General features: G+C 31.0%; 1 protein-coding gene across 1 annotated transcript in view; it reads left to right on the top strand.

Annotated features, from left to right (window-relative positions):
* Positions 1–15,000, top strand: part of LOC145259200 (FMRFamide-related neuropeptides-like) — a 117,183-nt gene that overhangs the window by 72,351 nt on the left and 29,832 nt on the right. The window lies entirely within an intron of this gene.

The following is a 15,000-nucleotide window of genomic DNA, read 5'->3' as shown; positions in this document are numbered from 1 at the left end:
AAAGCAGCCTAAGAAATTGACTCTGATTTATTAAAGTATGATAGGTTATGAAAAGGAAGGGTTGTAAAGAGATAGCTTCGAATTTGGGGATATCAAAACCAAAGCAAAATATGATGAAAGTAAAGATAAAATAGATAAACCCCATAATTTATTATACCATACCTGTTCACACTGGAACACTTATCACAATATTCTGTGAATCTATATTAAAAAAACAACTTTTTTTGACTTTGTGACATATTTCCATTCTATGGAGGTCAGGCGCGAACGAACACCCCATAATTTTATTCTACCATATTTCTTCAAACTGAAACATAATTATCAAAGTATACTTACGCAGATAGATATGAAAAGTCTTCATTAAAGTTTGTGCCTATTTCCACTCTATGGAGGCCAGGCACGAACGCAGATTCCACAATTTTATTATACCATCCCTATTTAAGTTAAAACATACTTATCAAAGTATTCTTATGTACATCTATATCAAAAACACTTATAAACGTTTTTTTTTAATTTTGTAATTTTTAATTTCCATACTTTGTGGACCAGGCGCGAACGCAGACCCCACAATTTTAATGAACCATCGTTCTGCCAGATCAAGCATACCCATTCCTGTGTCTCGATACATCTTCTATCATTATATGTAATCAGTTTACTATGATAGTCAATCATATAGGAGCCTATTCGTGACCAGATACACACACAGACATTCAGCTTTATATTATATATATATATATATATATATATATATATATATATATATATATATATATATATAGATTAACTAAGTTCGGTAGATTACAAACCTAAACTAAAAACCAATATTACTTCAAACATGCTCAGTATGCGTGTAAAGTTATATATATATATATATATATATATATATATATATATATATATATATATATATATATATATATATATATATATATATATATATATATATATATATATATATAAAGACTGTTAGGAGAATTCTTAAAATGTTTGTGTACATTATATATATAAATATATATATAATTATAGATATATATAACTATATGACTATTTCACTTAAATCACATAAATTGATATACGCAGATATAATTTTATGCGTAAACTTTCAGTATTTACTTCAACATTGCTCAATACTTAGGTAGAGCTAGGTAGTAGGTTAGAAAAATATATATGGCAATTAAACTACACAGAATATTCAGCATTGTATCCTCGTAAGAATTCGTCAGGCTTATATATATGTCCATAACTCAATTCAATCGTGTATTTAGCATATATATATATATATATATACATATATATATATATTTTTTTATTACATTTTCACCCCAAACAAGGCAAATTGCCACTTTGGTGTAGGGGGCTACTATCAGGGGCAACAACTACTGGGGTACTATGTAGGGATTTGGGCAGCAAGGTGTCGGTTCACGTTACACTTGAACTTCTGCACGTCAGTACTGTTGGGGAAGCAGGGACCTGGAATGGAATTCCAGAGTCTTGCGGTTCTGGGGAAGAAACTATTGGAGTAAAAAGATCTTTTACATCTAGGGACCTCTACAGTGTGGGGGTGGGATCTAGTAGCCTGTCGGGTTTGTCGAGGGTGCTCGCGTCGTGGGGGCACAAGTGATTGCAGTTCATCAGAGCATTCACCACTAAAATACTTGTAGAACAGGCAGAGGGATGCAACATTTCGTCGATGGGACAGAGGCTGATATATATATATATATATATATATATATATATATATATATATATATATATATATATATATATATATAATAAAATAACTTACAAGATTCTGAAATTATATGTAGATTATATCCAGCATTGCCTCGCTATGGTATTAACTAGAAGGCGTTAGTTTAGCTATGGTAAAGAAATATAAATTAGCACAGTCTAGGTTTGAAGTATGGAAAAATAGTATACTTGAATGCGTAAACGAAAAGGTTAAACACATAAAAAAATTTAAAAACACCCTCGAAAAACCAATCCTCTTTTTAAAAAATTCAGCAAAGAGCCAGGTACGTCCAAGGATGGAATACTGTTGCCACATCTGGGCAGGAGCTGCTAGAAAGGACTTGGCCTGCCTTGATAGAGTTCAAAATAGACTTCGTAGCCTCGTAGATGTCCTTTTCTCTTCCTTGCAACCTCTATCTCACAGAAGAGATGTTGCGAGTTTGTCTCTGATGTATCGTTATTTTCATAGAAAAGTGTTCGACTGAGCTTCAATCTATGGTCCCCCCTCGCAAAACTTTCACACGAAACACTCGTCTAGCTGTAAACACTATCAATAATTCCCCCCACTCTTTATCTGTGCCTAAACCTAAACGTAGATTCCATGAACAAAGTTTTTTTTATTAGAACTGCACGCCTGTGGAATTGTCTTCCGTTTTCCTGCTTTCCGGCTGACTACAATATGGTTGTCTTCAAGTCTAACGTAAATAAGTTCTTGATGAGCCGTTCCATATAAGTTATCAAATTTAACAAATTTACATTACTAATGATTATTATATTGTCCAATTTCTACTGTACACTCTTTAACCCTTATCCTTGAGTTGCCTCTTTGACCTTAATAATGAGTTGATACCTATGAAAAAAAAAAGAAAAAGTCCAATGTGAACAAGTTCTAATTGAATCGTCCCCCTAAGTAATCCAAGTTTCAAAATTCCCACTGTTTACTATGCTAAAATCACAATGACTAATGTATTCCTATTAACCCTTATCCTTTAGTGGCCTCTGGGCCTTGATAAGTGGTGACACCCTTGTAAAAAAAAAAAGGAACTTAAAATACTTCAAGATAAGTTTGATAAAGCGGCAAATATGTAAAAATATTATATACAACGTTTATTGATAGAAGTAGGAATAACAGGTAACGTTTCAGATGCCTATAAAGTTAGTAATATTAATTTAGGTAGCATTATTCTGAATAATAGTATTATTAGTGAAAAAGTAGGATTAAAGTTAGATGAAAAAAAAAAATCTTCCATGTTTGTATTGGATACCTAAAATGCACAAGAATCCAGTTAGTGCTTGATTCATTGTAGGACCAAAGACGTGCATTACTAAACCTTTAAGTAAAGCTATATCTAAAATATTTAAATTAATTATAAATCAAATAAATAATTTTCACCTGAAAAGAAAATTCTATAGTAATATAAATCTATTTTGGGTAGTAAATAATTCCCAACCAGTGAAAGAAAAATTAGATAAAATAAATTCCAGAATAAAAGCAAAATCTATAGCTACTTATGATTTTAATACACTATATACAAAAATCCCGCATGAAAAACTTATAAAAGAATTTAGATTTAGCTTTTGAAGGTGGAAAAGGTAAATGTATAGACTTTTCTAACTCTAAAACTTTCTGGTGTAAAAATAAAAATAGAAAAACGAGTGTTACTAAAGGTATTTTAAAAATACTTATGTCATCTTATTAAAGAATGCTATTTTCAAATAGGAAATAAAATATTACTCCAAACGATAGGGATCCCTATGGGATTGGATCCTGCACCATTTTGGGCAAATCTGTATTTACATAGACTCGAGTATATATATATATATATATATATATATGTCATCACTAATAAAAACTGATATATCTAAAACATAGTTTCATGAGTGTAGGAGATTTATAGATGATCTTATATGTATAAACGATAATGATGAATTCGAAAAAAATAAGCATCTTATATATAAAAAGGAATTAGAATTAAATTGTGAACATAGTGGACAACAGGCTAAATTTCTGGATTTAGATATAAAAATTGAGGATGGGATTTTTCTTTATAAAATATGTGATAAAAGAAACGCTTTCCCATGCAAATAGTTCGTATGCCGCATAAAGATAGTACCTGCCCTGTTTTTATGTTTTATGGAACCATTATGTCTGAGTTTTTGAGAATAGCTCGCGTTACTTTAAAATTAATAGATTTTATACCACCAGTTTCAAGCTTAGTAATAAGGATGATTAAATAAGGTGGGGATTAAACTAAAATATTTAAACAGTTAAAGAAAGCACCTGTTCGGTATCCTGATGCTTTTGAATCGTTTAAGATTAACCAGGATATATTAATATTGGAAATCCAAACCTATACTAATAATGTATAAAATGTATTTATAATTACATTTAAACAATTTTTTTTTAAATGTATATATGTATAAATATTTTTAACCTTTATATATTTAATTTTAAATAAATAAGAATGTAAATATACAAAATACTAATCATAGTGGGGGTGATAAGTAGTTAAATGGATTAATCCTAATCGTATAAATAAAAGACTGGTAAATTAAAATATATATCCATTTTAAAATTTGGAAACTTATGAATCACACAGGTAAGAAATTAATTTTTCTAGCATGAAAAGGTTATTATTATGCAATTAAGAATAGGACATTAGAATAAATATTTGTAACATGTCTTCTTCCTAAGATTAAGGGTGGTGGTGTTTGATCAACACTGCTGGGGAGCCATGATGTAATATGCTGTTTTGTTTTTAAATGCCCGAAACAGTGTTTCATAGTAAGCAACTGATGATCCCTTTAAAAGAAATAAATTATTAGTGCTATGGTAAATTCTAGAGCCGTCTGATGCAGTGATTGCAGGTGATTGAATGACTTACTGACTAGATGGTTTTCTAACGATTGATAAAAAATCATATTTTTGTATAGTTTTAAAGACTATATATATATATATATATATATATACATATATACATATATATATATATATATATATATATATTTAGACAAATATTATTGAATAGCACGGAATTATTCTGTTTTACAATTTTCCTTTTTATCTTCTCCAATCTCCGAATAGTCCTTTGTGTGTTCTTCTCGAAATTGTATATGTTGGATCCTTAATCGCGAGCGCTTTCGACAGAAGTGCTTCAATAGTCCTCAGGCATATTGTAAAAATAAACGTAGAGATTGTTTTTTAAATTACTTATATATACATTTTCTCCTAGTCACGTGGTAATTTGTTACAAGTTTGGTGGGCGGACTTTTTTTTTTTTTTTTTTTACATATATTAATTATTTATTTAAGAAAAATCACAGACTTTACAAAATTTTAAAATTTAAATTATATAAAATAGGTAAATCTTTTTAAATGTGGCATGAGGCCAAAAAAGGGTGTGGGGGGAATGGGGGTCGGGGTCATCCACTTGTCTATTCCCTATAACTAGCTACCCGACTATAACTTACAATTTTATTAGGTAGTTTTTCTATTGCGTCTCGGGTGTTTACAAACGAAACATTAGTTAAACTGTTCCTCAATAGGTTGGCCTGTTGGTCTGTCACGCATAAATAACCGCTTTTTAAAGAATTGCCGTTTTCGTTTGGTTTCAATTGATTTCCGGTTTAAGATTGATCGTTTTCGTTTTTTTTTTTGTTTTTTTTCTTTTAATCCTCCCTAATTTTTTGCATACTTTAACTCTGTCGTTTACGCCATCAATCATTTCACAAGACGCTTGTTAAATTCAACTGGGGCGTCTTTGATAGAATTGAGATTTCGGTAATAGGGAATCAGATTAGCGTTTCTTGCAAGGAAATGATGATTCAGTGTCCATTTCGATGGAATCCCGTCGATTTCTTCGTTTACTGCGCACACAGACAATATATTCTTGTCTGTAACGACAACGCTAATGAGTACCTATGCTTTTCGGCATAATAACATGTACGCATACAATTCTTTACTCGTGTACACGTTTCTATAAATACTAAACTACCCGTGACCCGTTGGGTCAGTATGTTATATTAGCTATGGAATTAATGCATGAGTGTGACACTTATGGTGTAAAGAAAATAGTTTTTTGTGACATAACAGAAACATTTCTATGAAAGTATATTAAAATGAAAAAAGAATACAGACATATTTCTATAAGTCGTTCTGTTTATAATTGTTTATTTACAAAAAAAAAACTTACAGCCATTGAATTATAAGTGGTTTGCAATACTTATAGGTAAATGTGCACTGAACAGATACCATAATACTTAAAGTTAAATTAAAATGTTGATATCTTTTAATTTAAACGCGAAAAAAAAAACAATTGAGACGCTGAAAACGTACACAGTAAAACAATACGTCTTATTGTCGTGTTGATTATTTATTTGAAACGCAAATTAAAAACAAACATATTTTCGGGGTTATTTATATATGTTGGTAGTGTAGAAGAAAATGTATGAATGTTTTTTTAGAAAGGTGTATTAAAAAATGGAGAATAAATTAAAAAAGAAAAAACTGAAGGTGGTGGGTAAGTCGCCGTTGTAAAATGCTTTTATGGTTGTCCACGGGTTAAAGTAGATTCATTTGTAAAAAAAATGTTGTTAAAATAGCTTAAACGTAATACAGAAATGTACGATGTAAAAAAAATTCAGAAATTATTAACTATTGTTTATTTGGATGATTTAAACGCGAAAAAAATCAATTGGGACGCTGAAAACGTACACAGTAAAACAATACGTTTTATTGTTGCGTTGATTATTTGTTTATGTACGCATGCGCAAGCGGAAATCGTAAACCGGATTTTCGGTTAAAAGATTGTCTTTCAGTTTATCCCTCTACCTCAGAAATGGACGACCCACATTTCGATTACCCTTTTTCAGTTTACTGTATGCTAGTTGCTTAGGAAGACGGTTTTCATCCATGCGAACAAGGTGACCAGCCCACCGAAGCTGAGACTTCATCGGGAAGGCCTCAATACTAAAAATGTGACACCTAGCAAACCATCCCGAGTTAGGGGCCTTGTCTTTCCATGTTAATCCACATATACTGCGAAGGCAACGCTTATGGAATGTATCCAGTTGCGCAATCTGCCTACGGTATGGGGTCTAGGCTTCCGATCCATACAGGAGTATCGAAACAATCACTGCACGATAAACTGAGATTTTGGTCTTTAAAGTCAAACCTCTTTCATTCCATACTCTTGACCGCAGTTTGCCGAAGGTATCAGTCGCTTTAGAAATTCTGCTCAATATCTCATCAAGTGATGCTAACGAATTCACCTTACTTCCGAGATATGCAAAGGATTTAACATACTTTAGAGGCTGTCTATCCACGAGTGTAGCATCGTCTGCAAAAAGAAAATCACGAACCATTTTGATTCTTATTAGTGTTTTAGCTTTGAATCTTTGATTAAAAAGACCCCCGGTAGTTCTAAACTCAAAATGGACACCTTGTGTGTAATCTTTAAAAGCATGCTCGAGCATGATTGAAAAGAAGATGGCAAAGAGCACAGGTGCCATAACACAACCCTGTTTAGTACCGGTTTTTACCTTGAATGACTCGGAGAACTTTCCGTCTGCTCTTACACGTACCTCCATATTCTCGTGAATAAACTAAGGTTATGTATATTCGTTCTCTAAATGTTAAAATTCTTAAATAAAATATTTTTTCGTGTTACTCTTTCTGTTACCCAGCATTTATATTCAAAAGTTCATAATGTTTCTCCATTAGTTTAAGAGATTACACACACACACACACACACACACACACACACACATATATATATATATATATATATATATATATATATATATATATTATTACCGTTTTATCTGTTTGGTTACATATGTACCCCTCCTACACACAATACAATCTAATGTATTTTAACCCTCAAAACTGAAATATTGTCAATACCCGTCTCCCTCCCCCCTTATCTCCTACCTCAACCCTCCCTTTTTATTTATTTTTCGTATTTCTTCTAAAACACTTCTTCCTAATACTAACAACCACTTCTGTAAGGTCTTACGAGGCTGTTAGATCGTAAACATGGTCTAACATGTGTAACCAGATAAAAGTAATAAAAAAATAAAACACATATTTGCTCTGGAATAGTATTAAGCACTCTCTTCAGGTTTTTAACTAATTACCAATTTTACCAAATATATATATATATATATATATATATATATATATATATATATATATATATATATATACTAGACTACCCGTGACACGTTGGGGGTCAGTATATGTTATAGCCAGCTATGGAATAGTGAGTATACAAAATTAATGCATAAAAGTGGAAGTGAGTATATAGAATTTATGTATAAAAGGCAAAAATTGAATGCACGTGCGCACGAAAACAAACATGGCGACTAGTGAAAACAATACGGAATACATTGGATAATAATAGTGTGTTTGTGTGTGTGTGTTTTAATAACATTAAAACTATCAGGAAATAATAAATTAATTATGAAGCAATATTTAACGCTGAAACCTTTTCCAAGCAAATCTTAAAAAATCTTTAAAGAAAGTCCGCCCCTATACACACGATTTTAAGTGTCTCTACGTATTTTAAAAATTGTTTAGAACTTATCACCGAACACCCAACCTCGTTCCCCTTTCTCGGGAAGCCCCCAGAGCACTATTGCAAGCACTAATAAAAATTAAGGACGCCCTACTAAAAATACCCCTACAACCAAGCTTTTACTCCCCCACCTCCTTTAGAAAATATGTTTAAGTAAGACCTGAAAAAAATCGTCAGAATCCACAAGAGGACTATTAAAAGCAGTAAATATGGTAATAAATATGATTATAGTTATACATATTGTATGTTTATATTTAAATCAGTTTTTTAAACTCAACGAAGTTTAAGTACATTTATATCTAATAAACACGTTAAAATAAGTTGATTGGTTGTTTTTGTTTTACGGCATATCAGCCTTTTTTCAGGTTATTTAATGCCGAATCTAGTTATTTTGAGGAACGATTTTTAATGGAGTATATTTGTTTTTTAAGTCGGATTCTATTTAACCCATAGTTGGGACCCTAACAGGTACTACCACTCCGGGTCAGAGTAGACCTGGGAGCAATGGCAATTAAAGGGTGGCTTCACACTCCCCAAGGCCCGCAAGGTGGGGCCTCACCATCGGATATAGTTTTAGGTCATATCCAGGACCGTTAAAATAAGTTAAAACAAAAAAAAAATATTGTTGACCTTGTGTATATTTTTAATAGCAGCAATGACTTTTAATATCGGACCTAAGACAGGGCGGCCATGAAATAATTAAGCAGACAAATTTTTGAAAACCGGAAGTCAGAAACTGGACATACGTTTTAAACGCGCAAGCAAGCTGATCTCAGTTATATATATATATATATATATATATATATATATATACTTTATAAATTGCTTAAAACCAGTTAAATTCATTTATCCCTGACGATGAATCCTGAAGGATTAAAAAGTACCCGGATTTATGATAAATATGGTGATTACATCAGCCAGTTACCGCCAGAAGTGAAGACTCCTGTTCAGAAGTTGGAAAAAAATCAAAAATAGAATTAATAGACACAAAACATCTTTTTCATTTAATGAAATATGCCATAGAGAAAAAAATGCTGCCTAAATATACATATTTGAAATTATATAAGCATATATATGTATTTCTTTATATAGTTAGATATTATTTTATCATTATAGTTATATGAATCGTATTGAGTATATTGAATAAAATGCTTACAAATAACACGACGTTGATTTCTTATTGATTATATATATATATATATATATATATATATATATATATATATACATATTTTTTTAAGTTCCACATACAATAATAATAAAACTTTATCCAAAAAATAAATTCAGTCGTTCGTAAATGATTCACGTAACGATAGAACGCAACATTTGCGATTTAAAAAAAAAAAAAAAAAAAAAAAAGATCAAAAGCAAAAAATCGAATATTTGAATGTTGATTATTGGATTCTGTCGGAGGCGGTAAAAAAAAACGAATTTTGTTTTGTCCGATCTAATTGGTCATTAGTATTGATCCGTGAACGCTGGTTTGGTCGATGTCGTAGCTCCGTCCACGGATCAACGATGAAAACAACATTGAATTGAGTTTATTCACGGATCGATTAATGAACTCGATATTCGATTATCAGATTTCCTATTGTTTTTCATTTAATTTTTTTATTTACGCTAGGCAATTATATTTTGCAACGTAACGGTTATTCGTCTGTGGTTATATGGAAGTTAATTCCAATGAGTCCTGCTTTTAAAGTCAACGATTGACGAGCTGACGTTTTTAATTGGAACACACAATGATTTTGGCGCCCCTTAAGGAATAGTCTAACATCTTTATATGAGGTTTCGTCCGTACTTCGGCGTGAAATTGCAATATTTGATATTCAGATTCTACCTAAATGTGATTATCAAATGAAAGCGAATTTCATAGACAAAGGTCTTACGGAAACAAACTCTGCTTAACTCGGCTTTCGTATGATAATAGATTTTCACCACGTCACCCTCTGGGTACTCATTTCTTTCCCACCGCGAGAAATGTGACACAAGGGTCGGAAGGTGGGAAACACGAAGAGGAGCATTATTACCTGCAAAACATACTTGCACAGCAAGACATTAACAACTATTAGCCTGATTGGTTCTCTAGCTATGAACACATGTTTGCTGCAAGGCTAAAAATTGAAACACAAACCAATAGCTATTACGTTACGCATGCATATTCGTAATACTGTCGTTCGAACTCCAACTGACAAATTCGATTTCGTTAATTTTCACACTTTTGCACCGACTTTCCCCGGCTAAAACCCAAATATAACGTTTCGCATGGGTTCGCTCGAATACCCTACCAATTGTCAAAATTTCAGCTTTTCACAGTTGTTATTTCTAACATATAGTAGATTTTAAAATTTTGTCTCTTAGTTTTGGACGCTACTATATATATATATTCAGAATGTGAAAGATTATGCAATTATTTTCACAGCTAAACAAATTCCTACTTGTGAGAGATCGACTTGGGTTATAACTTTGTTGGATGACCAAATCCCTTGTTCGAGACGAAGTAGATCCATTCCATAATCGAATTTCGCCGCGGTTTGCTTGATTTATGTTTGTTAATAGACTTTCATGTGGCAGAGTACTTGACTCGCATACAAGAGGCTCAGGTTTAAAATCACAAGTTCGGATGTGCCTAACTGATGAACCCAGAAGTCTTGAACTTCTGGTTTGTTGGCTGTCATGGCTCTTGTAAGCTGCGACATTGTTTGGCTATCATGAAATATATATATATATATATATATATATATATATATATATATATATATATATATATATAACTACGTATACACAGTCAGCATTTCCGGTGTTTCTTCAGACGAAAAGAGATCAATAACTCAATAAGCTATAAAGTCGGTAAATGTGCGTCTGTGGTTCATGTTAGAATTCCAATAGAACTGAATGAAGGCTAACGTTTTTATTGTATTTTTATTTTTTTAAAATTCTGATATTTCAAACTTTTTTAATTGAAAACTAATAGTTCTTATAAGTCGCGGTTTTAGTCCAAACGTGTTTTCATTGGAAACAAATCAGACGTCTATTAGCCAATGAGCGACACCAATACATACAACAGACATCTTGAAATAGACACGCCGATAAATATTGTTTTTTAATCGATCGAAAGATGTCTATGTATTAATTAAATAAATTGTCTGTATGTACAAATAACATTTGTTAGAACAAAATAAGAGACACCACACACACACACACACACACACACACACACATATATATATATATATATATATATATATATATATATATATATATATATATATATATATATATATATATACATATGTATAAGTCACGGGAAACGGATGTTAAGGAAAACAAAACTTTGCGAATTTTTCAAAAAAATGTTATAATGTCCATAAAAACATTTACTAAACTATACCATTATGGAATATTTAGAAGCGAAAAATAATGTCGGACACGTCCTATCCTTACTCTAGGAGAGCAAAGAGCGTTCTAAAGATAACCGTTTCCCTTGACCCACCCGATATATATATCATAATAATCATAAACGTCTGGGCGTACTTTCTTGCTTGTTTGCTTCTATCTTGTCTGCGACGTTCAGGCGATTCCATCTTTTACAAAAGGGATGAAATATTAATTTATATATATATATATATATATATATATATATATATATATAAACTACTTCATTTACTCACATAAAACTAATATACGAAAGTATAAATTTATGCGTAAACTTTAATTATTTACTTCAAAAGTTCTCAATACGTAGGTAAAGCTAGTTAGTAAGTTATAAAATATTAATATTAATCGCCATATATACTTTATAAATTACTATATATATATATATATATATATATATATATATATATATATATATAGCCTTTTAGATTTGAAAAAAAAATCACTCAACTGCCGGTCGAGTGTGAGGGAAAATTTACTCTCCCCAAAATATTTTTACTCGTCCAACTTTGTCTTTGTTTCTGTCAATAATAGTAAATAAATTTACAACAATTCAAGAAATTACCGTGTGTGTAATTTAACAAGAAAATATTTGTTTAACTCTTGTAAATCAACTATTTTATTACTACAAACATTTCAGTAAATATTCAACAAAACGTTAAAATACAACACCAGTTTCCTTATATAGCATCATTCATATTGACACGTGTTCTGTCGTCTAGGACTCATCGGAATGGCTATAGGCGATGAAACACGTGTCAGTCGATAATTATATTTTAAAAACAATACATATGCCGCTCTCCATGTGAGTGTACTAAATTGGTAAAAGGGAAAATTATTCCCAACTTGCATTTAGGTAAAAATGTACTTTTGTATAAATAATTGAATTCATTCAGAGCGTATCGTAAAAACAAACACAATTAAATAACATATATATATATATATGTATATATATATATATATATATATAATGTGTGTGGTCGGTCACGAATAGGCTCCCATATGATTGACTATTTTAAAGAAAACTGATTACATATAATAATAGATGTATCGAGACACAGGAATGGGTATGTTTGATCTGGCAAAACTGTGGTTCATTAAAATTGTGGGGTCTGTGTTCGCGCTAGGTCCACAATGTATGGAAATGAAAAATTAAAAAAAAAACGTTTACAAGTGTCTTTGATATAGATGTACATAAGAATACTTTGATAAGTATGTTTTAACTTAAATAGGGATGGTATAATAAAATTGTGGGGCCTGCGTTCGCGCCTGACCTCCATAGAATGGAAATAGGCACAAACTTTAATGAAGACTTTTCATATCTATCTGCATAAGTATAGTTTGATAATTATGTTTCAGTTTGAAGAAATATAGTACAATAAAATTATGGACTGTTCGTTCACGCCTGACCTCCATAGAATGGAAATATATCACAAAGTTTAACAAGGTTTTTTTAATATAGATTCACAGAATATTGTGATAAGTGTTTCAGGGTGAACAGGTATGGTATAATAAATGATGGGGTTTATCTATTTTATTTTTACTTTCATCATATTTTGCTTTGGTTTTGATACCCCCAAATTCGAAGCTATCTCTTTACAACCCTTCCTTTTCATAACCTATCATACTTTTCATAACTCAGAGTCCATTTTCCGTAGGCTGTTTTTGAACCCAGTCAACGACGGGTACTTTTGCTAGTGTATATATATATATAAATACGATGAACTATGTTGTTTTTCCTAAAATAGCTAATCTCGCGAAATGTCAATTAATATACAAAAAATACATTGTTGGTTTTTTTGCATTTTTTTTACGTTGATTTACTATTTTATTCTCTATTAATTTATGAATATTCTATCAAGATTTTCTAATTTAATAAATAGTAAATTTATTCATTCTAATTTATGTTTGCATACTTATGAAAATAACATCAATAATTATAAACTATTATACAAATACGAAACTAAACTAAAAAAAAAAAAAAAACAATTGACCTTTACGGTGATATTAAATAATTTATTGATTTGAATTGAAACCTACATAATTCAGTTCACTTGACTGTTATAATCAAGTTTATTACTATTTCAATTATAATTCTTAGTATATCAGTCAATTCTAAACGTAAAAACTTGCTGAATACTCAATTGTTTAGCTTAAGCGTAAAAAGTTAAAATTAATTTAAAGTACGATAGTTATTTCCTTGAGAACAAATCTATCGATATATTTGCTTTACTTATTTTTTATTTGTAACAAACATACTTTTAACATACATAACCTATTGCGATCCATATCCCACTAATAAGTAATGCTCATACAGTTGTAATGTCTTTCACTTAATGTTATTAAAGATTAAATCAGTGTATATTATACATTAATTCACTAATCCGTTCAATATAAACTATTTCAATCGATAGTCATAAGTTATTAAAATATACTTCATTTCTGGTTGATATCAAATTGTAAATTAGCTGGTTCTTACATTTACCTTGATTTTAATTAACTAATTTATTTATATTATTTTTTATCAATATTATTGAAATGAAGTATAACTTAATGACTTTGACAGTCACTTGCTGTGACATTCAGGATTTAGTTGGGAGAGAAACTTGAATGCCTACTAGACACTGTCCTCGAGTGTCTAAGGTCTCTCTGTACAGGGGTTTGTCAGAACAATCTGGTATGAGGATATTTTTTCCATAGAAGTAAACCCTGACCAAATATTCAAAATCACATAGTATTCGCTACCCAAATAAGATCTCTTCACTACGGCTACTCCACAGCTTTTCCGAGGAATGGTGCACCTTCTCCAAGTGATATTACCTCAAGTAATAGCACAAAGCTGGATACTCCACCAGACTAGATAAATTCTTGTCCTGGAATCCAGTAAGACCAAGAGACCAACATGAAAGATATACTACAATGTATAAAAATGGATAATTGGGGTGAGGAAAATTATGTTCTCAATTTCTTTACTAACTCAGTGCTTGAGAGATAAAGAACTTTAATGGAACATTCGAATATCTATGTATCTCATATAGACTTCAAGTGTTAGCCCCTGGTTGTGGGCCCCTTGATTTCTGAGAACTTCGACTGAAGTAAAATAAAAAAAAAAGATTTAGTAATAGTGTATTCCAATTCCTGTTGTAGCTGTCCATTTGAATCTGAAACTATAAAAATTGGTCAGTCATCCCATAAGATGTATAGAAATAACATACCGAACTTTCATGAGTCTACAACAGTTTTAAATGCCTGTACAA

This window comes from Euprymna scolopes, chromosome 34 (assembly GCF_053919585.1).
Source record: "Euprymna scolopes isolate OS-2025 chromosome 34, ASM5391958v1, whole genome shotgun sequence".
Lineage (NCBI taxonomy): Eukaryota > Metazoa > Mollusca > Cephalopoda > Sepiida > Sepiolidae > Euprymna > Euprymna scolopes.
Note: the sequence above shows the minus strand (reverse complement) of the source record. Positions and strands in the feature narration are given on the sequence as shown.